We start from the raw sequence: 26,074 nt of genomic DNA on the forward strand, positions 1-26,074 counted from the left end.
CGCACTAAGCACTGCATTAGCTAATTCATTAAATAGGCACCGAAAAAACAGGGAAAGGGATCAATTATACCCTTGTCTGTTTGTTCAGCTGCTGCGCCCCGTCAGATGGGTGTCGTGTTGTTTGTTTATTAAAGCTTCCTTGGAAAGCAGGGCACGCAGAGCGCTCGGGCGCCGCCGGCGTGGAGGGCACGCTCGCCCTGCCCCAGCCTCCCTTCGCAACGCTCTGCCCCCGGCACCTCGCAGAAGCCCCTTCTGCTTCCGAACTTCAGGGGGAAATTTTAATTGCAGGGTATCGGTGTATTGATTTGGAGCAAGCACAAAACAAACATGATGAAAAACTAGAACTACATTTAGGATTGTGTGCAAAATTCAAAAATACATGAAGAAATCAGGCAAATTTCTATCTCAAAGGTAGATGAAAATGAAACTGATACTTTAGTTTTAATTATCACCATCAGGAAAATCATCTTTTACCAACTTTTCCAATCCTAAGGAGAGGTTTAGGGAGCAATACAGCATTTGAACTAGTATTGCTGAAGAAAATCAAACCTATTTGCAACTGTTTCTTGCAACTGATTGATGCATTCATGACAAGTTCACAGATCAAAAATGACAAGGGCCAGCCTATCCTGCTCCGCAGAATCAGTTATAAAGCATTCTGGCTAATCACCTACAAAATCTTGCAGAGGTTCCTGGATATTTTGCCCCACTTCCCCGTTTCTATCTTCTCAGTCCTGACAAGCCTATAAAGACAAATGTGCAAAAAGGTGGCTGGAGATGGAGAAAAAAACTAACCAACGAATTTTCATAAATTACATCAGAGATTCTTAGGGACTTAAAAGGGAAAGTACTTTTTTAAATAACAGGTGTAATGGCAATCACATTCATGCAAGCCTAGATTCACATAAGCAAGAATTAATTTCAGAATGGTTACTGGCCATTCTGCTTAACTCATGGACTTGTTTCTTGTTGCTGGATCTAGCAAAAAAGTTCACTTATTCAGGGAACCCTGCCAGCATATACTAAACTTAAGGATTACACTAAGGATTAAGTTCCTAAGTATTCTTTAAAATAGTACTTGGATATTCAAATTTTTCACAAACCCACTCACCTAAAACAATTTGGGATGAGGAATTCTCACACCAGGAGCATTGCAAATAAGAATTCAGAGACTCATCTTAACTTGCTTTTCTCCTAAAACAACAGGAAGTTCCTGGGATACGAAACATCTGAGAACATTTGGCCTACACTGTAGCACGAAGGCCGAAATAATGGGACTCTAGGGAGTGGATGGCAAGCGCTGACCCTGCCTTCTGAGACCTTCGATTGCTGCAACGTAATTCTGCCCTTTCTAAAGGTAAACAATACAGCCCTACAAATCAACACTCTCATAGACTTCAAAGCCACAGGGATATCTCTATCAACGTAGCACTCGAGTTAGAAATGAGCCTTAACACACCATATGACCACTAAACAGTCAGCAGCCAGAGAGCAAAGGAGCATCGATAGATGTAGTCAGTTATTATTTCCCTGATAAAATAATAGCTTACCTAACTCTCTGAAGCTAATGTGGAGACATGCTTTGAACCATGACCCTCAGATGCCATGAATTTTGAGGATCTGGCCTTTCTCTTCACCACAAGCTTTAAACACTTTAGACACTTAAAACTGTAAAGCTTCCAAGGAGACAGAACAAACATTAGTTTAAGTCATCCAAATGAACATCTGCATCTGTATGAACCACATGTGGAGGCAAACAGCTTGAGCTATTCTCTCCAGCTGGGCAAAAGTGACCTTATCTTAAATCTTCCTGAATTGCGACTAATGACCCAGAACATCCTTTGCAACAATTTAAACAAATAAACATCTTCTGACAGCATCTGAATCTTCTCTTTCTCTTTGCACAGTATCTTTCCAAATCATCTTGATACTACTCATGAAAAACAACTGACAGGATCTGTTAGAGAAGAGCTCTTCAAATACTGGGCTAGGGACCTTAGCTCTGTGTGAGTCCTCCTTAGCCCCAGAGTAAGGGGGGCAGCTGGAAAGGAGATCAACAGAGCACAAACTGAGGAGAGGCGCACACATAATTTCAGATCAATCAAATTGGGCAGATTTTTCCCCTGGATGCAGGAAATGCCAAAACCGTCACACTGATCAAAACAGGAATTTGCTCTGATGAATCAGGACTTGCATCGTATTTGGGGGAGGGAGGCAGTAGTCTTTTATCCAGAGTCAAGCATTTTTTAGCTAGCATTTTTCTCATTTGATTGTGATCAGGAAAGTGCAGGCTAATACTGGAGCCGTATAAAATCCTTGCACCTAGTATGGTTCCTTTCATGTCCCTTATGGCAGAAGCCAGTCGACCTCCTAGACCGCTACATGAGAGTCGTACAGCACATTCTGGAAGATTTAACAAGTGTGCAAGAGAGCAGATAACAATATAGTAGCTTCTCCCTTGACAACACAGAGACAAGGAGGCTCCAAATCAGCCACAAAAGCTGGCACTCATGAGCAAACATGAGAGAGGGAAGCGACCTGCTGCTCAGATGCGATTGTCTCTAGGAAAAACTGAAGCACAACATCCCCGAGATGCAGCCCTACAACCACGAAGGCCAGCTCCTCATACGCAGGGTTAGACGAAAAGGAGGAACTGCTACAGTTCACTCAAAGCCTGCACAGCACAGCACCGACATGACTTTGTGCCCTGACTTCTTATTCCTTCACTTCAAACTGTCCATGCCAGTTTTGTGTTCAGTTTGAACATCCTTTTAGGGAAGCTTCATTTCTGTTAATTTCCTGTAAAACCAGCATTTGGTCTGATATTACAGTGTAATTATTACAATCAAAATTAACAATGACTAAGGTCTATGTAAGTGATCTAGTTCATGTAAACACAAAAAGTCAGACTGTCAGAATGTAAAATGTTGGTCTTTAACTCTGTAACTGCAAGTAATGATGGCATAATAGAACAAGGAAATTATAATATGGCTTGTTTGAACAGGACATTTCTTCTGAAAAGCCATTCTTTAGAACCATTAGAAGTGTTTTCAGTTGCATTTCAAAACTTCCCAGATTAAACAGACCTAGAGTCTTGAAAAGTCTTGCAAACTCAGACCAGAATAGAAAGACTGCTCAGGGTTGGCTCCCAGTGCCCCTCCTCTCTCCAAGCCTTTTCTTTTCTATGGTGGCTGTATCTTCTGCCTCCAAATCTCTGCTTTCATTTATAAAGAAGTCTCTAGCTGCTTTGATCACAAAGAAAACCTTTGAAATGTGAAATGAGTTTAAGCCAATGCATCAATGTGTGCTCAAGTCTTCAGACACCTGCAATAACAGTAGTGGGATGTGTGAACTGTCCTATTCACTTCAGCAGAGTGCAAATTCTAAAGCCAAGTTAAATAGGGGACACATGGCCCAGCGATTAGATCATTATTTTGGCATTTGTGATACTCAGGTTTAGTTTTCTGCTGATCCACAGAGTTACGGAAATTTGGGCAAGTCACTTGGCAGCAGGTTTGAAGTGTGTCCGTTTCCCCTGGGGGCCTGGATCCAGGCTCTGCCGGAGTGGAACGGCTCTGCCTCCTGCTCTCCGTTATTCTCGTTTCCACTCACTGTTAGAGTTGCACAGGATCATGGGACTTGGCCCTGAGACTGCAAATCAATTAATAAAATGTACAAATTACCATATCACACTCTTTGAACAGACCATGCTCTCAGAGTTCATTAACTCCAGAAATGATGATACAATGCAATGTTGTCTTTATAAAGAAAATATACAGTAAATTAAAGGTTAGTACAACAACAGATGAAAAGAGTGAAAGGAAGAAGGACTCATCTTGTAACCAGAGTACTTCAACTTGGGCTCTGACACAGAGTTTCTGTATGGCGCTTTAAAACAGGAGTTTAATTATGTTAATTTTCTTTTTTTTTCATGATGAAGCAGATGAAACAATAAGTTAATGGAGTAACCACTGTCAAAGATTAGCAGTGAAAGGACTGGCTCTCCTAAAAAACAGAGTAACATGATAGGGAGGAGTGTTTGTGTGTGTGTGTGTGTGTGTGTGTGTGTGTATAATAGATATATTGTTTCCCACTTAATTGCATGTGGATTTGGATCAGCAACCCCTCAGACACCAACACAAAAGAATTCACTGTTCTGTTTATCCACAATTATGACAGATTCATCATACCAACAATGCTTTGCCAGATCACTCATTGAAATAGCTCCGGCTCTAATTTATTTTTTTCATAAAAATCCTTGCCATGTTACAGTACAGCAAATCCACAACTTTACTGATACAGACAGTTGCACTGACTTCAAGAGGACTCCAAGGAGGAAGAAAAGTCTTCACCTAGGTATGCTTCTGAGTAACAGCCCTACATCACATCTATTCTGGCCAAATGAAAATGATCAGCCATATCTATTTTTATGAAGCATTCATAATTTTAAAATGTATAAAATGCTACCATTATAAAACATTTCAGGGATCAAAGCTGGAGCAGAATAAAAACTGTGTACAAAAATCAGATCTTTCATTCCATTCCTCAATCCATTGATGCAAGCAAGAAGGGAATTCTTCCCTTCAAACTGGCCTTTCATAGAAAGTAAGACCATCTCATTTTCTGCCAAGCTTCAGGTAACTTACAAGGATAAGGTCGTATCTTTTCAGATGTACCATTAGCTTCCTTACTGCTGGAGAAAATTAAAAAGGAAAATTGCCTGTCACACCCAGAGAGCTAAGCTGATGATGAAGGCTGAAGTCTGCTCAGATTTTCATTCCTGGGCTTAGACTTTAAGGTTAGCTTATTTATTTATTTTCATGCACTTTGAGTGCTGTTTAAAATACAAAACCTACCAAGTATTTGCTTTCTTGCAAAGATGATAAATTGGGCTAGATTTTCAATGTGCTGTATACATACAACCCCCCCTCTTAGGTGATCTGGAAGGGTCTTTGGTAATTTTATCTTTTTGATAGTATGTAATCTTCAGTGCTAGAATGAGACATTTTCTCTGTTTTCCCTTGACCATCTATCTAACTGGTGGCTAAGATGATGATGCCAGAATTGATGTGCCCAGGAAGAGATACTTGCTATTTTTTATTGCTTATATGTTATCTTTTAGTTTTACTATTATTTTTTCTGTACACACTGTTTGGAGAGCAGTAGACCTATCACACTGCATCTCTTTCCAAGTGTTAGCTTACTCATTCAAGCAATGACCTTACTTTACTTCCACAAGCCTAAAGATGTGTTTGTTAAAACAGGCAATTGGACACACTGAGATAGCCTGTCGGGCACTGTAACTTTGTGCATATGAAAGATGCTACAGAAATTGATGGATTTTAAAGTATCCTTTTGCTTGGATATCTTACAGCTCACTCTTTCACTGTAGCTTCTGTTTTACTGCTATGTGTCAGGGCAAATTTTTAAGCCTTCAACGTATAAAGAAAAAGGATACATTAAAGTAACCATAAAAGTCTATTTTAAACCAACAGAAGCAAACAACCTTGTTGCTTCATCCCCATAAGAAATGCATCCACTTATGCCTTGGCACAACAGACCTTGAGGGTCATTTCTGCTGGAGAGGCACAGAAGCTATGGTTCTGTTAAGAAAGAAGATGATGTTATAACACCCTCAGATTGCCTTCCAGTTTCATCCTGTGAGCCATATAAAGATACTAATTCAACAGAGAAATGCTTTGCCTGTCAGATGAGGCCAGCTTATTTCGTATAACAGCCTGCACAGTGCACAGTCCAGAGCCACCTTGAAACCAGCCAGGCACACCACAGCAGGAGTCTGTGAGGGCATCATGTTATCTCATGAGGTAGCCAGGGGTTCATCACTCCTGAACACCAAAGTCTTCACTTGAATTGTCCTGGAGAAACACAGGAGAAAAACAGCCACTTTCATAACTTCAAAAGCAAGGCAAGATCTACAAGTGGTTTTATTCGACAAACTGGTGGTCTAGGAAAGGTTGGGTAAGTTTTAGGAAGATGAGCCATACACATAAAAGTGTACGTGTATTGCTTCATTCACATGAAGCAAAATACCACATAAGTTCAAAACCAAAAACTCTCTTCATCCCTGCCCTCCCATCCCTCTCAGTTCCTAACCCTGATACATTAGGGCCAGCCCACAGGCACAATATCCCCGGACATACAGATCTGTTCCAAAGCCAGATCACACACAGCCTGAGTGTGTCCACACTTGGACTGTGGCAAGATTTTCTCTCTGGTTGCAAGGAACAGATTAACCCTTTCTTCCCTGTCTGTGGGGAGGAAGAACACCCAGCATACTGCAATATTTAAAGTGGTGATTACAATGGCCTGCCTAATAGCTAGAGGGGGCCAGAAGTCATCAGACTGTGTGGTCCAAAGTGGAACATACAGTACAAAAGAGTTGCTTAGAGAAAAGGAGAATTGCTTCCTTCTTAAGGCTGCACTGCTCATCGCTGTCTTCACCTACGACATTTCCGTTGTGCTCTGTGCAATCCCTCACCGCTCCAGTCTCAGCAGTTTTGCAATCTGTCTTTGAGAGGCTGTGTCCTCACCAGAGTATGTCCAGCAACTGAGCCCCCTCCCACCAAGACACTACTGATCATAGACATTACAAAAAGGGATTGATTGCATTCAAAACCTGGGTATATCGCACAGCAGCAGTGATTATTCACTGGCTTTTAAGAGGGTCTTTGTTAATAATATTCGAGTTAATGTACAAAGGGAAAGGAGTCTGTGAATGAGAAACTCATGAGAACTGAGCAAGAACAGAAGAATCAAGTGGCAAGATTCGGTATTATTATGTCAAATTTCATTACCTCACACATGCAAAGGTTGCTGGTGGCTAAATCATCTTCCAGGAAAGGACTATGGCAATAAACCCCATCCTGTGGCCAGTCTGTCAAGTATACAGACACTCTGCAAGACATAATAAAATAACTGCTTGATGCAGAGTTCCAGAAAGAAAAGTAGAAATGCAGGTATATGCAGCAAATTGTACACTTGAATCCAACAGATGTTGCAGGAAGCAAATACTGATCAGATTTACACTTTTAGACCATTTCCACTCCCCCTTCTGCCATTCAATACAGTTCTGAGTTTTCAAACACAAAGGAGACTTTCTGTAAGAAAAGACTCCTGCTTTCAGTTTTTTAAGATTATCATTTAATGTACAGTGTTAAATTTACAGACTAAAACAATCAACAATATGGAAATAGTATTATCAATAAATTCAGGTTTTATTCATAAGTACAGTATACTTGTATGCATAAAACATGACGTGAAGCACAGCTTTATGTATTTTTACTAGGCAAACTTAAACCTTGATTTACATCTGTTTCACTAAAACTTTATTGCTTCCTCATCAGACAGTACAGATTCCTTTCTGTATCTTAGATGGTAAATATAGTTAATGTGCTGAGGCTGCAATGGATCAGCAGTGAAGCTGTTTAATAGTGACATAAATTATTTCAGTGACTTTTCCTGCCAGTGAGAGATGTCTCCATGTGCTATAAACTAATACCGAAGGAATGATGCTCTTTCATCCCAGCAAAGTGCCTGAGCTATATTGTTTTTGTATCCTGTTGGGGATGATACAAATGTAGCATGTATTACAACTATATGCACTTAGGCCATTTTTCTTTGCTGTTTTTAATGCTCTCCTGCACTGAAAATTGAGCTTCAGTGCCTGAATGAAGGCAAAGCCAATTACTTTCTTTGAAACCTTTCTTTAAAGTCTGCAAACCCCAACAGATTTTTTTAATCTTTCTGTTAGATTAAAAATATATTTAAAAATAATTATACCTGTTGAAACTCAGAAGTATGAGGCATGAACAAGCTGGGTGGCTTAAGAGACACATGCATGGATGTGACATGCCCTGTTCCACCTCCATTAGCCCATCCTTATCTCCAGAGACCATTTCAGAGTTTCCAGAGCATTCTGTTCAACCTGCAGTTCAAGTACACTTCTACTAGGAAACCAGTTTATATTTGTCCTCGAATTAGTCACTTACTTACTTACAAAAGAGCTTTCCTGTGTATTGTGGTTCATTGATAGGAATCACAGGAATGCAGGGGAATGGAGCAGACATTTATTTCAGTGCCAGAAAAAATCTGCCAGCTGATGCTGAAGTCCATCCTGCAAATGGTTTTCACCTATTCAGTGCCACTGTATTGTGTGTATTGTGTGGAAGAGGATGAATTGATATGGGGTCAAGGACATGTCCTTGAGCCTTAGAAATTCATCTTCTTCCCTCCCTTGTACTAGTCCTTATACACTTAGTTGCTGTGTCCCCCTCTCTGTACCTCTCCCCACGGTAAATTTGGCAGTCCCACAGAAGTTTCCTTTGCAGTTTGTTTTTATCCATCCACTAGAATGAGGGACCTCGTAGAGGAGCTCACTTCCCCGCTCTTCCTCTCCTCCCCAAGCATCTCTTCCCTCTTTATTTCTCCATCCTCTCCTAAACTGGCCTCCTTCTTTATGCTGTCCTTCATCTATTTCTCTTTGGACCAATGCTAACCTCTTTTTCCCTGTACCCTAAACGTAAATACATGGTCTACAACTGCTTTCTCAACCCCTTTCCCCAGCACCATCCTTCTCCTCCAGCTCCATCGGTCTCTGCTTCGCAGAACTGACTCACACTGAGACAGTCACCAGTTCCTCTTACGACTGGCATTACGGTCTCTCGCTGCTGCCCTCCTGTATTTCTATAGCACCTTCTCCTGATTGCAGGAACGCTCCTTCCCCGGGTCCTCCACAATCCCCGGCGACGCTTCTGCCTCTGCTTTGTCCTAATGCAGCCTCAGCCACATCAGCTCCTCGGTCTGCCTCTCGCACACAGCTCTCAAGGTTTATCCACTCAGAACAAATTTTTTCATCATAAAATATAAAGCAATGTATTTCTTAAGCATATGAGAAAAAGTTATTTGCCTAACCATCTTATGTTCAAAATTCTTCTTGCGGCTCTTTTCCTATTTCCACACAGAATGTAAAATAGGAACAAACTAAGCATTTTCCTTGTGATATGTAAAAGGAGCCTATAACCTCTCTCTTTTTCCTGCACTGGGTGCAACATCCCTCTTCGCAGTGTCACTGACTCTGACAGTAACAGGAACAGCCCTGTCCCACTTTCTCAGTATTTCTTGGCATGTACTCAGAAAACTCAGCACCTCTCATGTCTCAATTCTCTTTTCTTCACTCCAGTGGATAATGCAAGGACTATCTCAGCTCTGCTTTTAAAATTTAGGCTAAAAGTGAGGGAGGGGCTTTCTGCCCCTGTCTTCCATCTGACCTCTTCTGAACTATTTTTTTTTTTTTTTTTTTTTTTGGATGGGGAAAGGGTCTGGAGCAGTCCCTTGTGGCTAACTTCTAATTTAATATAAAGCTAGCAAAAGCATCAACGTAACAGTTAATTTCCCTTACTTCTCCCCCTTTCCAATTCCAGAAACAGCCAAGCACTGAACAAAAAGCATGAAATTGTGCTGGCAATATTATAACTCAAGTATAATCAAAAGGAAACTAAATTATATAAAATTTAATTATAGTGATAAGGCATTACACTTTGGAGTATTTCTTTCTCCATTTTTTCCAAAAGGTCTTAAATTATATTTCAGAATCTAAACTTGCTTGCACGGGGGAGAAATTCTGGGAGTTATCAATGTTTTCTGTAGTGGCTACAGATTATCTTAAGACACAAGAGATAGTATTTAATCTGAAAGATCTCTATCACTTTCAACATTACTTTATCTAAATCTATGATGAAAACTCAAGTCATCTCCACAGAAATCTCCAGTATGGTCTCAGTCTCGCTCTCCATGGTCTATTTAAAGCAGGCACATCTATTAAGTGAATGTTCAAAATGTACCATAATATAAACTGTATCAGAAGGTTCATGTTTTATCCGTAGTTCTAAGAGAATTAACACATTAATTTCCATTACTGATAGGGTATCCACTTTCCTCAACAAAAAATCAGAAGCTTTTTATCACATGCTTTTTAAGTCCTCCCGGACTCGGACCACCGCGTGGTACGTGTCTGGCATTACACAGCCGAGAACAGCCAGTCTCCTCCTTGGCCTGCTGTCCCAGTCGCTTCTAGAAGATTGAATTCCCAGCGAGCTCACGAACGCCCCAGCTGCAAGCAATCTGCCCCATATTGCCCAAGTCTGTAGAACTGTAAGACCCTTAAGGCAGTGCTGGCAATTTTCAGCGTTTCAACAATCATTTAAATTGGACTGCCTACGTGCTGTAACATTCACCCTTTCCCACTTGAATGTATTGCCCATTCAGTTTACTAATTTTCCTTATGCTTTATCATCCTTCTCATCCCCTTCTTCGCCGCACACGAATCATCGTTTTGATGGCTGCCACCTTCCAGAGGCTCCAGCACATGAAACATGCCACAGAAAACATCTCTTCATTCACAGACATGCTCTGATTACAAAGATTACTGCTATGATTTTCTTTTCACAGGAATCAGTTAAATCAAGCTATTTCCACAGGAATCAATGGAATCTCATCTGTTCAGACTTCTTACAGCTGAGAATGAAATTGTCAGTATGTTTCTAGCATTTTTAGGATGACAGCCCTCAGTTTAGGTGGCTGATATTAATGGATGCAGTGTCATGTACCTGCACTCGGACCCAATAGCTCTAGGAAGCCTCGATTACTCCATCCTCTCCTCCCTTTGAAAGTTTTCTTACTACCAAACATGCTTCAAATCCCATCGCTTCCCATGCAATCCCCATAAAAGCAATGTCAAGATAGAGAAGGTGGCTGGAAGCTCCACTTCAAACATTGACATTAGTGAATATTTTTCTGATGTTAGTTTCACCCAAAATGGTCCACAGTTATATGCTGTTATTTACAGTGACTTATTACTTCCATTATTAGATATGATAAGTGCACAGAACAGACTGACATAATTCAAAATGCACAGAAAATGACAACAGAAGTCGCTACGATGCCAGGCCAGCTTTTGGCTTACTAGAAGGGTCTTTTTTGCATCCTGGAAGCCTTTCCTTTTCTATCTATATTATGGCAGGGTTGTATGCATAGGGTAGACAAAATTAACTTTGGGAGAAAAAAAGGAATTTCTTAGCAACAAAGTTTTGTTCGAAAAATGCCATTTTATGACGAGGGGACTGAAGTTGTCACCTAAATTACTGACATAATCAAAATGTTTTTGGAAGTCTAAACTCACAAAAAGTGTGGTTGTAAACTCTTTGTCCCCTATTATTATTTCTTCTCTTTCTGCTTGAGGACTCCTTCAGAGAATCACCATTCGTAAAAACATAGGAGAAGGTCAAGAACAGATACCTGGGTTTTTTCATACACAGAGAGTTTTAAGTAAGGTTAAAACTGAGAGATCAGCCACTCAGAGGTCTGTAGTTCATCTTGTTTTTCATTTTCTTCTGTTTTTTTTTACTATCAACAAAATCAATAAAGTTATGTTCAGTGTCTGGGACTTGTCTTTCAGCTCTGTATGCGCAAAAAATGATCAATTTCAATCATACTACAGAAAAAACAGACTGCCATGACTTTTACAGTCCAGGTACCATACTTGAACTTCACTGAACTTATCAGTCTATAATTAAATACTCACTGTGTCTTTCAGACTTTAAAACTAGTAGGTCTCTTTTCAGTGACGCCTCAGTTTTATTCACAGAATGGTAAAAGAATACAGTATTTCCCACTTTTTCAACTCCCAGTTTATCAGTTTTGAAAAGCCATTTGACTAAGTCAGTGGATTTAGTTGAAAGTTAAATGAAAAAGTATTCTCTGTACCACTGTCAAAAGCTCCAGTCCCACACAGTTAGCCAATGGCTTCCAACTGTTCAGTGATCTGGCTCCCTTTACCACTTCACTTGTGAACTATTTTACTTCTTAAATTAATTTTATTTCTATAAATAGTTTAGGAATTGATATAAATTGTCAGAGTTTCAAATACAATATCAAATGACTTTATTATTAAAAAGGAAAAATAAACTGCAAGTATATAAAAATACTATTTCAGCTTTGGAAATGTGATTTTTCTATCAAATTTATCCAGTCTCATATCACTACATTTCCACCTGTATACACATCCATATATTGAATAATCTCACTGAATACTTAGAGGCTAGAAAGACTGGTGTGAGTTAAGGGGACTCACTGCTGCTGGACAACAGGCTGAAAAATGCCACAGAACCGTTGAATATTGTTTCATTTCTATCTAAGTCCCAGATTACTGTGGATAAAAAACCTCCAAAGAGTGAATTATTGTAGTTCATGGAAGTAAAGTAACAAAACAGCCTGCTTTTCAGATACCATATTTTCAGTCCAATCATTTTTCCCTTTGTTCATGTCTGCACCACTTTGAAAGAAAGCATTTCACCTGCATCCAGCTCAGAGTGGTCTTGCATTTCTGCCGTATCACACATCCATTCAGAAACCATCTGGCCCAGTAATACCTCATCAGTACATCTCTTTTTAGGTTGTGCATGTTCAGCTTCAAATGTTGTAGTTTTTTTTAATGATACATCTTTCTCTAGTCATTTCTACACCTTTAGATTCGAATATGAATCTTTATACTTTCTTAAAAAAATAAATCCAAAATAGCACATCCATACTAGAAATAGGGAATTCATTCCCTTCTGCATTGCAGTCTTGTCTGTCATTCATACCTGTGCAAAATATGTGCAGCATAAACAAAATGCCAGGCCTGATTTGACAGCTGTGCAATACATAAATAAGGTGCAAAGCAGTGAATGACCGGCTACAGAAACTACAGTGGGTTACTGGGTAGGTACAGTAGTATGGAAATTGTAGGTGCCAATAACTCTGTGTAAATAGAAATACAGGACTGTATTTCCTACATGTGTAGGGTATTTCTTGTATATGTCACAGTTTCCTTAACACAATTTCTCTCTGAACATACGAAATTGATGTCTTTTGCATCATCTGTATCCAGAAGATGTATAGGATAGCAGAAGCCACAGTGAGTGATATAAAAATAAAAGTATTAAAAAAGAAATCATTTCTTGCAATCCAATAAAAGCTGGTTTCTAGCAGAGATGGTAAAGGAAGTTTTCAAAATATTTACGCTTGCAAATAATCTTCCTGAAGAGAGTGACTAAGTTAACCCCCTAAGCTAACATCTATGCACACTTTAGAGCAAACTCTGCAACAACATTGGCATCAGCAACACTCTCCAGTTTTGTCTACATCTGCACTCCAGCTACTCACAGGGCCTACGTCTAAGGAAAGTCATTCTTTTATTGGTTTCATTTCATTTTCATATCCTATTTCTGGAGTAAAATATATACTTCCTAACGGAAGAAGCATGTTCCAGTGGGATCAGTACTAGTAAAGCAGTAAGGAGATGAAGATTCCAGTTTTAAATCTGTGGCTGACTTGCTGCACAATCTTGTTATGGAGCTTGTTTACCAATTTACCAGTGTATAAAAGGGCAGGATATAATGAACAGGTATATTAGTAGAATGCTTTGAGATCTAAACAAGCATGGAGTGTTACTATAAAATTTAAGATATTGTATAAAGGCACCTGGGAAACATAACATGGTTTTACTGAGCATCCAACTGTTTTCTTGAACTGTGGTGCTTCCGCCCCATCGAGGCACACGAAGCACCGTCTGTCCTAAGGAAGCCTGGTTTTGAGCGCTGTTTGCTCACGCTCATGTTCTGCCCAGTCAGGTGAGCTCTTCTAACTCCTTAATCGCCCTGGCTGGAACCTCCTCATTCACACGAGAAGTCTGTGCCCTGTGTTGAACAGCAGGAAAAGATAAAACGGATCCTGAGCACTGGGTTAGGATGAAATGAAAAAAATGGAGAAGAATTCCTCGGTACTAAACTGTCCTTCAGCTCTGACGACTTCTTACTACACTGAGTAAGGTGGGGGCTGCTCAGAGCCATCCTGCTGGGTAGCCACGGGCTACTGCCGTCGGCCTGAGCGGACCTGCACTCTCTGCTTCACACAGACTGCCTCTTCCCCCTCTCCATGACACTTTTACTGAGTATAAAGATGAGGTTGAGCTTCGGGGGTCAAAAAATGTTACTGAAAGGACTACGGAGAGAAGAAACAGAAATATCCAACAACAGAAATATCCGTGCAGCACAGCAGCCAGCAACTGCACCTGTACAGTCAAGGCAGAAGCTGAGACAGTAACAGGATGCAAAAAGAAAGTGCAGGTGGAAACATCTGTATTAAAGGGAACATAAAGCTTTCCTGAATGCAGCTTTCTCTAGAGTGTGAGTGCTGAACAGATTCTTGTATTTGAGAGAAATAAAGTGATAGGTGAATGGGAGTATTACAGGGTCCAAAAGAGTCAATATTGTCTGCTTTACATAATCACTTCTGTACTTATGCACAGAGCATAGTTTTAAATACTGAACACTGTTTCCAGTAAGAGCCACTGCATGTCTAAGGAAAAATACTTTGTTAGATTCACCTGTGTTATGGATTTGTTCTGTTCTGAAACTAGCATACTAAATTCTACCTAGACTTGCATCTTAATAGAATTTACTGAGCAAATGCATATATAAGAAGTTTTCATCCATCATCTTCTGACATGCAAGCTACAGTCACTTTTAATCTCTGCATAATAAATGGGATTAAGTATTCATTGAATATGGTCTTATCATGCCAGTTTACAAGAGCCTAATGCACAAATTCTCCTGAATTACAATCTGTTTTTTCCATTCCTCTTGCATGAGGTACTAGATTTAGTTATCTTTCTTTCGCCTGCTGAGTTGGCTACTTGACAATCTACACTATGGTGGTACTCTCTCATGAGGCCCACAGACTACCATTAGCTTTTCTTTTTTTTCATCACATTGAAAATATAGGGATTGAGACATATCTGGCATAATGTCTTCATCTGCACATCTGCCTTTGAAACTGTAAAGACAAAAGTAGTATTTTTAATGTGATTAGAGTCCCACTGTAAGCAAATATGAGCCCCAAAGCTCTGACCATGAAAGGCTCTCCTAACGCACAGAAGTGCTGGACACTGGTTTGTTGCTGTATATATGATAACAAGAAATAGCCTGATTTTTTTAAAGGCCTTGGGCAAAGTTCTTCAGTTCTTCATTCTTATCTCCCTTTTTTTTTAAAAAAAAAAAAAAAAAAAGAAGAAGGGTGATGATTCTTACTTAACTCAGTAAAACATGTTGAGATCAATAGATGAAAAGGTTGATACATGCACTTAGAAATGTTACTGAGTACTTCGCAGCAGACAGCAGTGCCTCTGAAAGCATGCCAAATGCCCCATTTCTTATTCCACAATTTAGAACGAGCCAGTGAATGTTGTGGGATCGTGATGAAACTTTCAAATGTCACATCCACTAAACAGTATCAGTCAGTCATTGAGACAGTGCTGTATTAACTTAGCTCACATCAATGAATAAATTATACAACTCTTTTCCCCTAATTTGTTTCAATAGGATATGTACACCTCATAGCTACAGTCAATCACTGTGTTCCTTATTTAAGGAGCGTGAAAAATAAAGTCTTTTGTCAGTAAAAAAAAAAACATATATTTTACACACTGAGCAGCACAGTTTATTATCTCTGTATACATCAGCTCCTTGGGATTTCAGGCCTATAAAGATCAATAACAATGATGCCAGACTGCGTCTTGACCTATCTGCACCACAGAAACTTCTCCTACAACTCTATACAAGGTCAAGAAATGATGAGCTGTTCATTGTAAGACAAAGACAAGTGATGCAAGACTATTTTGCTGTCTTCTAACTTTTTCTTAGATTTTTTTTAAACTTTGTTATAAATCTGTTAATCTAGCTGAAAGTCTTCTCTTCTTATACAGTACTTGTATTCAGATTTGGACAGGAAACACTGTATGGTGGAGTTCACAACATTTTCTGCAATATCACAGGAACCGTAAATATCAAAAATCAATCCAAATAAAAGTCAAGTAGTTTGATGTGTTCAGTCACAGGTCAGAACATTCATCTGATCTATGGAAGCAGCCACAAAAATTTGTTTTGGAGAAAATGAAAAGCATTATTTAGCTTTTTAAACTTATCCATAGTACAGTAAATGCTGACGTCCGTAGCAGATATGGGCACATTCCTACAACTACGCGCATTGAAGATTACCTGTAGTTCAAGACAAATAATCTGATAGAATTTCTGTTCAAATTATTCTGAATTAAATCATCTTTATTGTACCCCCACTTTGCCTCTCTCTGGCCACTGTTGCCCATTCTTAGGCAGTGCTGGTCAGCTACAAATCTTTCATCAGGAGAGCTCGTCTTTACTCCTGCCTACCTGCAGACAGCCTGCTTTTTTGCCTTACCACTGAGGAATGAAGAAATATCCTACAGATAAATCAAATCCCCAAAAGGCTGGTTCTCCTTATGGAAAGGCTGTACTTTAAATACATGCTGACTCTTTAAAGAATGGAAATTCCTTTTTAAAGGGGAAAAATATAGAGGCATCTCAATGCTTTAAGCAACTTTTCCAAAGACTTAAATGTTGAATCAGAAAATGATGAAACACATCAGGAAAGCTCTAGTCAGCTGAAACAGTACATACCCACTTCTGAACAACCTTCAAGAAGTGAAAATAAAATGTGTCTGCCTTGTCTGAAACCACAAATTGTCTTCCTTCTTTTAAGTTCATTTGGTGAAAATAACAAGCCTCCCCTGGTTTCTTGAGAGACCTTCCTTGGGTAAAATCCACACGCTAGTGCATTCAAAGCTACTGGGCAACAAAGCAGGAACGGAAAAGATCTCTCCTGGTGTCTTCCAAAAGTCACACTCAGGCTTTGATTTGGGGCAGGTGCATTTACATGTCAGGAATAATTCGCTCTTCAGCACGCAAGACGAGCAGCGAGGAAAGCCTTAGAAGTTCAGACCAAAAAAAACCTGCCTGACCGTGAGCGCCAAAGGTCACTCGCCCTCAGCCGCCCCGCGAAGCTTTAATCTTCCTGCAGGGAGGGCCATGAATGGAAGACGGAGTCAAAATCTGTTCTCAGCCACCATAAGGCTCGCGTTAGTCCTTTGACTTCTCAGTGTAAAAGCAAGATTTGGCGCAGCGACCTTCAGCTTCCCTCTCGAGCCACGCACCATGCCCCCTGCTTGAACATGCCTCTCCGGAGCCTTACGAGCACCGCAGGGCGCCCAGAGGCTGCTTCAGGCTGGACTCCCTTCCCTGCTCCGCCTCTGTTCCCCAACTGTAGTTTTAAAGGCAGGAGTGATAGGATGTTTCTGGTTAAAGGCACACGTGCCTTTAAACTGCTCTTAGATTTGTCTCTTCTTGTATTTTTAAGCCATTGCGTGAAGAGTTAAAATGCACAGACCTCACTAATAATTGGAGCTATAGGAGTATGTTCCTGTGCTTGTTCCCAGGCAGTGATTTTTATCTGACTGACAGGGTCCTTCTCTCTCCGAGCAGAAGGGTCACAGAAGCCATCAGTCAATTACCCTTCACCAGTGCAGTGACTGCCTTTTCACCTCGCTGCCTGAAAGGACTTAGCAGTGTTATTCACACTTCCAGAACTGTAAAGCTCTCCATGATATTTATGGATAAGAGATATTCTGCAGATAAAAGATGGAATCCTTGCAAGGTACTGCTTTCTTTTTGGCACACTTACACTGCTCTGTCTTAGCACAGGTCGAATTACAAGGTTGCTAGATGTCCATTTATTCTTATTTCTTCCTCATCATCTTTTATTTCCCTTCTCTGCAGTGGCCTCATAGACTTGAATAATGGTGAGAAGGAAAAAAACACTTAGCACTAAATGCATGCCTGGCTCCATTCTGCTTATTGGAATTACACCAGGGATGAATTTAGGCATAAACACTTTTCATTAGTTGTACAGTAAGTAGAGATGCTAAGCAACACTGTTCCAGAGATATTCAATTTACAAGCCACAGCTCATCACAGCAGCACTGCACACAGTTACATTACGTCTATAAAGAGTGGAAGTACAAACAAAATAGTTGGATGCATGAAGCCAAAGCCCTTAAAAAGGGAGGCATAGTGGTAAGAGCTGAGTTATGACTCATGGGTATTGAATTATAGTCTTTATTCTGAAACTGGTTCTGTGCACTCCATTAAGTTATTCAAGGTTATATCTTCAAAGCAAACTCTTGATCAGGTCAGCTAATGAAATCCCAGTCAGGCTTCCTGTATAGTGCATGGAGAGAATTACCTAATTACAGACTGAGTGTTTGATGGTAAAATTGAGTGTTGTATTTAGCTGTGGCTGCAAGCATACCACCAGCAGAGCCAAATTACTCACAGAAGCTTGACAATTCTCCTAAGCATCATGAAGGTAAAATGTCCATGACTTGTTCATATGGGAAGGTAACTCTCGCTTTGCATAATCACTTTCCTCTTTGTTGCATGAACATTGTTCTGGGCGCTGGAAGGCGGTCTGAGATGTAGCCAGTATTTTAAATTGTTCTATACATATGGTTTCAATGATGTGTAATTGCTATCTCACTTACAAAAGGTCAAAAGCGCTGCAAGTAAAGAGACTACTGGACTCTGTCTTTCTATTTCATTGGAAAAGGAATATTCTTCCCAGGAAGAATCAAGGCTGAGCACTTAATTGCTCTATGTGGAATTAACAAGTTCTTCAGTAAGAATGGACCGAGTTAATCACAGCTGCAAGTGCACTGCCACCAGCAGAATTACCCCAACACGGATTTTAACTCATGTTCACCAATTTGCATGCTTGCATAAAAATATGAGTAACTACTTGATATCTAAGTCTTACAGAACAGTTACTGTATTCAAATATTCAATTCAGATGGGCTGTAAGAGGGACAAGAAAAAAAAATAACCAGTGATAAAAGAGAGAATATTCCAGGGTGTAAAGGAAACAGGGGGGACATTTATATGCACTCATAAAGACAGACTTTGGCAAAATTTTGCCCTGAAGCTGTGTTTGACTTGTTATCAGTCAACTTGAATTGTGAGGCTTTGGAGATTTATATGCATGAAGTGCATGAAAACAGACTGGTAAAATTAAAACTAATGCATTGTTCACTCTTCCTAGTCTGAACTTTGAAAAGTAATCTAACTTAAAGATTTCATCTTGACTCACTTCTCATCTGAGGCTTTTTATTAATCTATAAACATGCCTACTAGCATACTCATTAGCAAAAATTTAAAAATAAATAAATAGAGGCATATAAGACTGAGAAGATCTCAGTTCACACAACTCACTTCTATAGTTGATAAGACAATGTGGAGTCCTGATGCCAAGTGCCTCTTGTTGCTTAAAACTGAGAAGACTCTTTTATCTGTTTTTTTAATCTTCAGGTGGCTTTGATGTGCACTATTTAAAATGTAGAGTGCATTGCAGAAGACAGTGAACGCTGATCACATGTAGAATATGGTCTGAAAGGACTTGAAGTGGCACCAAATGTGGCATCTGTTCAGCTTACATATGATTTTTTTCGAAATAAAATATTCAAAGATACGACAGACCTCTCTGATTCTGTTATCCCGTTAAAGGAGGATAGCATCCGCCATACCAGGCCTGAACATAAATTAAAGACTCAGGTTTTCCTGACCAATTACAAAGTAGGTAGAAAAAGAGTATTAAACATTATTAGAAAATCTGACCATGGCTAATTCTCACTCTAAGGTCAGCACAGGCTGTATAGAAAATGAACAGATTGTAGAAGTTTGCATTAGATTTTTAAACATCTTTGAGCCTACCCTGAAGACAGATACCTGTGTCACATGACAGTCAGAAACTGAGAAGAGAAGGGCCTTGCCAGTTCAAGGGCACAGAGCAAACTTACCATGAAGGCAGTAACTACAGACTGCTAACATTTTCTACCCTGAACACTACAAGTCTTCACTGCAGGTACCTTCCTAATGACGTTTCACTGACTGCATTTTCAAAGCTTTCATTTTTATTATTCATCATAATCCAGTTCTTCTCCTCTCCATAAGGGAGTGTATGTGTATGAAGATGCAACTTCACCCCGTCGATATTGCGGCCACTTCCAAACCATGCTAGACACTCTCCAAACAGTGAGCCACATTGCTCCCTGGCACAGTGGCACAAAGATAGAAAAAAAGTGGGGAAGGACTAAAGCAGAAATGTTTAAAGCTAGGTATACAAAGTGATAAGCTCTCTGGCATTGACCAAGGAAAGTACTTGTGTCCAGCTCAACTCTAAGCTGGTGAGCAGTGCTATCAGTGTCAATAGGTAATCAATCGTCAGGATATGGAAGAGTCATGTAGCCCACAGCCAGACTGATGAATGTTTTATTGGTCACATTACTATTGACTGTATTGCACTTCCATCCCCTACTATCAGTTTTCTCCCCAGCACCAGGACAAGAGTAGAATGAAAGAGCATGGAGAGTTCTTATGGCTCCAGCTGAGGAGGATAGCGAGAATATTGCTAATCAAAGCCACAAAGCCACTTCTAACTCCTGCCCAGTATTAGTCAACCTGCTGACAGTCACTTCAGTGAAATGTGACTTCCTCCATATCAGTGGGAAGCTCAGTCCTTAAACAGGAGAAGGAGATTAGCTGGTAAGCCTGGAGAGTTTATGTACATTGCAAGTGACCTATTCCTCATCACAGGCATGCAAACACCAGACACCAAAGAACACTTCTAACTCAATTCCTGAGATAATTAATTTTCACCAGAAAGTGTTTTAACCTTTTAATCCATCTAAGGTAATAGATAGTAATGGCCTTCATTATTGCAACATCAGAACAGTTACTCATCTTTTAACATATGAAGGTTTGTCACCACTTTTTGTGAGCTAAGGAAGTACTTACTATCTGCCCTCTAGCACAGAGGAGAAACACCAGGCAAATGCAGATTAAATAAACTTTTCAATTTGAGGTATGAAACTAGGCCTGAAAAGGCCACTCTTCCTCTCTTGTAGGGCTGGATACCTTTCTCTTCTCTCCCTGGAGAATGATTTCACATGTCTGAAGGGTAAGTCCCACCGCTTGTACTAGTCATTCAACCAGCAAGCCTCCCATCATCCACGGAAGAACAGCATTTCTCTCAGCTCTGCAAGCAGCAATACAGCTTCATTCTGCTCAGCTGTCATACGGACTCCTTCACTATGTGGGGAGTGAAATGACCTGGTTCTTCTCAAAAGATACACTTTTCTTCCATACAAATACATTTCAGAAGTTTAAAACTGCACTACCTGTGTGGGAAAGATTCTGAATGCACAGTGACCTCTAACTCCAGTCCCAGGAAGCCAGAAAGGACCATTAATTCTGCAAACAGATGATCCAGTTCACACAGTGCTACATGTCCACAGCACTCAGGCAGCTTCCTCACAACTCAAAATGAGCTGGAACCATTTTGAACTCCAGACCTAAACAGCCTGAATTTTGTTTGGCTTGATGAGCTACGGTCCAGAATCCAAAACAGGATTCAAATCAAAGTTTAACAGTGAGAGCTGATATAATGAACAAAACCCTAGACAGTTCTGGAGAGCAGGTCTTCCTCAATCCTCTTTCACAAAAGGAGGCAAAACAGGGTCCGCAATGCAAGGTAGCTCTTGGCACTAATCTCATCTCTCAGTCTTTTACTTTCAAGAACAGAAAAATTCACTAGAGTGATTCAAAATTAGAAAAAGTTGTAAAGGGTCAAATGAAAAACCCACCCAGTATCACACCTCTAATTTCTTCAGTGAATCACAATGCATGAGGGGATTTCTGCTTGACAGTAGAGATTGGATTTATGCAAATTATAAGGTTAAAATAATTAGAGATAGGTCAAAGGTATAAATCAAACAACCAAAGCCGACATGTCTAAAATTCTGAATGCTAATCAAGGTGTTTAAAACCAAAACATTCACTGGTGCTTATTTATATAGAGTAAAATTTAAGGAAGGATCTGCTCAACTCCCTACTTGTTGAAACAGTTTTTTGTCTGCAGATTTTACAGTTCTCATAAGTGAAGACAAAGTCCTGCTCTCTGCAGAACAATTAAAGTCTATGGAGTTGCAGGTGAATAACTTTTAGAAAAATTTAACCCCCTTCCCCATTCTAATTTAACCTCCTTCTAATTTAAATATAATAATTAGGAATGATTTTCAAACTAAATGCTGCAGCAAGAGTGAAGATGGGAAAAAAAAACTTAAAAAACTAAAAGTGTATGGAAACCACTTATGCATATGCTGTGTTGCTCACATCTTGTCACACTGTTGTATCTGAAATGCCATGATGTTCATCACAGTCTGCAATGTGTAGAGAGACAGTAGTAGTCAAATTCTGCTCTTTTATAGTAGTGTAAGTCTAGGGAGACTGCGCTGAAAAGCACTCAGGAAGGAGGTTACCATGACTCTGCAAAGCAATAGACCTTAGCCATAATCCAGCAAGACAGCCTCAAGATGTTAGAAATGAGGGTGAAAAAAATTCCCAGTTTAAGTGAATAAAATATTACATTCTCAATTTTTAAAAATGACAAAAGATGCTTGCCTTCTATAGGGAAAGTCAGTGTTTTCTGGAAAAGGCAAAAATAAATATTTTGTATTCAAAACTAAATACTTCCATTCGACGCGCCCTTTCTTCTCGGTGCCCTACGCAGGACACCAGGCTCTTTAGAACAGCTATACCATACCACTTGTGTGCCAAAATCAGGGATTCCAACACAAAACCAGAAAGACCACACATCCAAACAGCTTAGAGGATGGTAAAGCACTGAATAGCTAACGTACAAATTGCAGAAAATATCACAGCACAGACTAATTTTTCAGGTTTGGACTCAAACATTTCATAAAAGAAAAAAACTATTTTACGGACAATTGTAGTGAGAAGTCTTTTCAGTGGAGTAACTTGGTTCAGGTCTGACTTTCATTTTACCCTGTTGTGAATCCGTACGCAACTTGCTTACATTTGTATGTCCATTTTTTCATAGTTATTCGGTCAGTGTCCTACAAATAACTGGAGATAGAGTGGATATAAGAAGAGACATGAATTTCAGCTACAGATTTGTATTATTTGAGAATGTACGCATAAAGTTCAATATGAAATTATGAATATCCCTCTTGGTAAGTTTAAGTCTATCAAGTAAAGATTCACATAACGTTAGGTATTACATGGCAGAAAACAGATCCCTGTATGTTTAACGGTTAAATAAATTACCCAATTTATTCTTGTTAACTAATACAAACAAATAAATAGATAAATGTATCTTTTAGTAATCTGAAATTTTTATCCCAACACTTTAAAGGGAAAAAGGAAAGGTAAAATAGAGCCTGAGTTTACTTTATGACTTCTTTTTCTATGCCTGTGTTATGCTCGAAATATCAGTGACAGAGAACGGCCTACATTTCATAGGTAAGAAATACTGCCATCTTCAAAAGACTGAAAGAAGTGGCACTCAGTAGATTTGCTCTCTTACTTCCCACAGTATGGGAGAATAATTTTATTCATACCTGATCCATTTTGTTTCTTCATTCCCAATTCTTTTTTTCTTCATTCACCTCCATCATCTCCTTCTACTTAAAAAGTCATTTTATTGTCTCCAAAGTTCATTAATTACAATACATTACGGTAACACATTATACACTTATTACTCCTCATATGATATTATTTTAAGATATGTCTTGTCTTGCAGTTTTCAAGTAACCTCTAGTTTCCACCGTCACATTACTCTCCCTATGAGTAAAGTCCATTTAACACCATGTGCACATGTTACAGTTCAGGGGAATTACAAAAGAATTTTGGCAAATACTCCACATCAGTGGGGGAGTGCTCATGCTAGAGTAATGTGAAGGTGATCTGTATTTATTGCAGATATTCTTCCTTTCTTTTTCCTGACAAAGTAAGTTTTCTGTTAGAATCAACCTGGATAGCAGTTCACAATGGATTATTTACTCAATTAATGTCATTTTGTTTTGTTTTAATTATTTGTGGACAGTTTACAATTTTCTCATTAATAATTTAAAATTATTTGATAGATAATTTTGTGGTCTGTAAACTGTGCATGAGCAAAACTTTGTAAATACCAGCATTCCGTTTGGAATCAGCAATCCTAACTAGGCACATTTGGTCATTTGGGGGCACTAGTTTATAATCAGAGTATCTATTTCAAGGCAGGGAAGGTCCACTTAAAAAGAATATACTTCAAGGACATACAAACTGTCTTAGTTCAGAGTTTCTTAATCAAAGTTCAGTATAAAATAATTAAATTCAATTATGTCCTGGAAAAAAAATATATACATTATTGGTGAGGTAGGGACACATGAATTTATAAGAACTATTTTTCCTTTTTCCAGCTAAAGGAAGACAGTTGAAAAGAAATATAAGAGACTTCAGGGATGTCATATCTAAAAAAAATTAAAGGTTCTTTACTACAGTAACATTCTTAGCCATATTATAATAAAAGCTCTGTCTGTGTTTCCATTCTTTACCCTATCTTCAAAAATTTTATGTATAGCATTCATAAAACTGTACTGCAATTTAAAATTTATCATAGAAATGAAACCAAAGAGAGGGAAAAGATGCTCATAGAAATATGAGCAGATTATTTAGGTACTAAAAGACAGTTATTCAGAAAATATTTGCAGATGTTTAGTGACAGCTTGCAGGCACGTAGCGCATCCCCTCTTGGAAAGGCCATTTCGTTTTCTTGTTCCCTTCGATCAACAGTGTCTCCCTGTTCTCTGAAGCCTATGTTGTTAAACACATGACTCAAAATACAGGAGTTAGACTCCTCCAAAATAGGCTTGCTTTTATTTAAAAAAACAGAGATTTGAGTCTTTAAAGATTCTTAACCTGAAGCTAGCCCTGATTTGAGCAGGAAGCTGAACTATACAACCTCCAAAGGTCCCTTCCAAGCTACAGTTTTCTGAGATTCTGTGTATCTACAATTTCCATAGGAAATTCCAAGGAGTTTGATTTGGAAAATTTTTATTCTAAAGTTAGGCTGTTTTTGTTAAAGTATTATCTCTTTCCTGAGAGAATTTTGCTGCCATTCTTCTTCTCCAAAAGTGTGATTTTGGAGGCAAGGTTTCTGGTGCTCTCATAACATAAAATAAAAAGATTTGTTTTGTACTTAAATAGGCTTTAGACTACAAGTAGACACAAGAATTAAAGCTTTGAGTAGTTTGACAGAAAGAATTAATAACTGTTATTTCCTAAATAGAGACATTTGATTCTGAACCCTGTAGAATACTTTGCTTTTCCAGGGCACCTAAAATCCAAGATTCTAAAAGTCTTTGCTGACATTTACTTTTCTCTTTAAATACTCCTGTGCAAAGGTCAGAAGAGAGGTTGAGAGAGACACAAAACGCATCAGTGAAAGAGTCCATGACATTTCCAATCTCCTCTTTGTCTGCTCTAGCCACTAGAACTCTTCCCTCTCTCAAGTTCAGCATCTGCACTGGTATCATAAGCCTTTGGAGTTATTGTAGTCTATCAAGTTAATGATATGCATTTTAGACAATCCTTTTAATTAAACCATCAAGGCTATCAAAGTGCAGTTAGTCTACTGATTCAAAAATCCAGCAGCTATGGAAGGTCCCTAATGTATATTTACGTGACAAATGCTGATAGACTCATCATACACCCATCACATGCCCAGAGCTGCAGCACATCAGCCAGTGCTAAGGCTTACCACAACTCAGTTGTGCTCAGCCGTACTAGCTGCAGATGAGCTGTTTTTGCCATTATGACAACCTTGATGCTAGTTCTGTGCCAATAAATCAGATCACTCCTAATGTTGTTCTACATTAGCATTGGTTCTGAGCCAGCTCTGTTTCCCAGGCAGATTAGATCAGATCACTCTTAATGTCACTCCACGTTATCACTGGTTACCCACAGCTTTGCTAGAGAACTGTCAAGGCATAGATAAAATCCAGGCAAACATGTAAATAGGTAAGATAAGATGAAACGGTGGCATAGGAACTGTTTTTGTACTAAAACGATATTATCCTGTTTCGCTTGACTATTCAGTTAATCTCTTAGCAGATTCTCACTGAGATGTTAGACTGAGTTCCTCAACTATACAATGTATGTTCAGCTGAGGGTAAAGGCTAGATCCTTTACTAAGCTATTTCTTATAAATTTTCATGTGCCTGTAGAAGGCAATGTGATGGATGAGAGTTTGT

General features: G+C 39.2%; 1 long non-coding RNA gene across 1 annotated transcript in view; it reads right to left on the reverse strand.

Annotated features, from left to right (window-relative positions):
- Positions 1-4,049: 4,049 nt before the first annotated feature.
- LOC134142330 (uncharacterized) overlaps positions 4,050-26,074 on the reverse strand; it is a 166,636-nt gene continuing 144,611 nt past the window's right edge. Inside the window, exons 5-6 of the long non-coding RNA XR_009958830.1 lie at positions 6,816-6,915; positions 4,050-5,876 (exon numbers count right to left, since the gene is read on the reverse strand). This is a non-coding gene — a long non-coding RNA (uncharacterized LOC134142330). The remainder of the gene's footprint in view (positions 5,877-6,815; positions 6,916-26,074) is intronic.

The sequence above is a fragment of the Rhea pennata genome, chromosome 6 (genome assembly GCF_028389875.1).
Source record: "Rhea pennata isolate bPtePen1 chromosome 6, bPtePen1.pri, whole genome shotgun sequence".
NCBI lineage: Eukaryota > Metazoa > Chordata > Aves > Rheiformes > Rheidae > Rhea > Rhea pennata.